The following is a 1,994-nucleotide window of genomic DNA, read 5'->3' as shown; positions in this document are numbered from 1 at the left end:
ACTGCTAGGATGGGAAAGGATTCTACAAAATTAATATTTTAAAAATAAAAAAGGTAGAGTACTTCTTGTATGCACTGAACTTTACAAGGTGTTGTAAGGGTTATGAAGTAGTTGAAATCTTCTCCACCATCTAGGTAGAAAGATACTTCTAAGTGACTAAAAAAAAAAAATAATAATGTTAGGAAAGTAATTGGAGTGGGTAAGATTTGGTCCAAAAGCCGAGGTAAGAAGAGTGAAGGGATGACAAGGATAGATTTCTGTCTCATGTCAGCCCTTGCTCTTATAATCAGAAGTCTCTTATACAGAACCACCTCATCTTATGGAAGGGCTCCTTACTAACTCATTCCTCCTTCACTGTCATAGTTTATCAAAGTACATGTCAAAAGACTCAAGTCGGACTGAATCTATCTTGTGTGAGACACCCAAGGAAATATGATCCATGACTGAGACTGAAATACTCCAAATGCTTCAGGGTGTAGTTTCTGGACAACAGAAAACAAACAAAACATCATGCAGAAGTATATCAAAATGGTGGGACTTTATGTCTGTGGATTCTTTGGTGTTGGATAAGGTGTGAACTTTGTCTAAAGCTTTCCCCATGTTCAAGACATTTATAAGGTTTCTCCCCAGTGTGAGTTCTCTGGTGTTCAGTAAGGGTTGCACTCTGAATGAAGCTTTTCCCACAGAGAGAACATCCATAACGTTTCTCTCCGGTGTGGATCCTCTGATGTTTAAAGAGGTCAGAGCACTATTTGAAGCTCTTCTCACATTCTTCACATTTATAGGGTCTCTCACCTTTATGTATTCTCTGATGTCTAAAAAGGTTGGAGATATGGCAGGTTTCCCCACATTCATTACATGTATAGCATTTCTCTCATGTGTGAATTCTTTTATGCTGATTTGGATGTGAGCTCTGTCTGAAGCTTTCCCCACATTTGGGACATGTCTATGACTTTTCACCTGTATAAGTCTTCTGGTGTTTAACATGGGCAGCACGCTGACTGAAGCCTTTTCCACATTCTTGGCATTCATATGGTTTCTCTCCATTGTGTATTTTCTAGTGTTTAAAGAGTCAGAATGCTTTTCTCACAGTCACCACATTTATAAGGTCTTTCTTGACGGAACTACCTATGGGTCCCCAAAAGGCCAGAGCTATGGAAATTTTCTTCACTCTCAATAGATTGGTGAGGTATCACCAGTTGATATAGCACCATATCTGAACTCTGTTTGCAATTATTCCCATGTTCCTCACTGTTATTGGGCCTGTCTGCTGTCTGAATATGCTGATGAAAAACAAAGTTTGACCTTTTGGCACTGTTCCCAAATTCACTATTTTTAGAGTCTCTCTTTTCTGTGGAACCATTCTTGTTGAGAACTGAGAAGCTAGTGACTCCTTCTTCGTCAAGAGTATTTTCAAGTTTCAACACTGAAGGGCTTATTTGCTGCTCTCCTACCCTGTCCTTGTATCACCACACTCAGAAAACAAGGGAGGCTTTCCCTGAGACCCTTCTTGTACCTGCCCCTGTAGCTCTGCTTCTTCTGAAATTTCTTGCTTTGCAATCAACTCTTTGTTCTCGGTTCTAGTTTCCAAACCTGAAACAGTAAAATAAAAATTGAAACATTTCATCCCTTTGCAGAAGTGAAATAAGCAAGTGATAGCAGAAAAACAAAAAACCTTTTTAATATTTTCCATTCAACCACTCCTGAAGTTAACATACTTTAATTAACTTTTCATATTTGCTAACATCTAACAATGCAAATTCCTTTCTTTTCTTTTGTATTTGTGCCTATACCTACAGACCAACCTCTTCTCCCTTGCCCCACACTACCGTTTTAAAAGTCACTGTAGTATGAGAGGTAAATTTGGAAGGGGTGTCAAGAAAGGCAGTAGAGCCTAGAACTTTTGAAAGCATAGACTCTGTTGTATGAATGCCTAGCTGTGTGACTTTTGGAATTTTGTAGGGATTGGGTTAACCTGCAGCTGATTTGTGGTC

The 1,994-nt window shown here is 39.0% G+C and overlaps 1 pseudogene; it reads right to left on the bottom strand.

The window, feature by feature from the left end:
• Positions 1 to 523: 523 nt before the first annotated feature.
• Positions 524 to 1,716, bottom strand: LOC101345017 (zinc finger protein 394-like; annotated as a pseudogene).
• Positions 1,717 to 1,994: the final 278 nt, after the last annotated feature.

The sequence above is a fragment of the Trichechus manatus genome, unplaced genomic scaffold (assembly GCF_000243295.1).
Source record: "Trichechus manatus latirostris isolate Lorelei unplaced genomic scaffold, TriManLat1.0 scaffold01802, whole genome shotgun sequence".
Classification (NCBI taxonomy): Eukaryota; Metazoa; Chordata; class Mammalia; order Sirenia; family Trichechidae; genus Trichechus; species Trichechus manatus.
The sequence above is the reverse complement of the archived record's forward strand: the minus strand, read 5'-3'. Positions and strand labels throughout refer to the sequence as shown.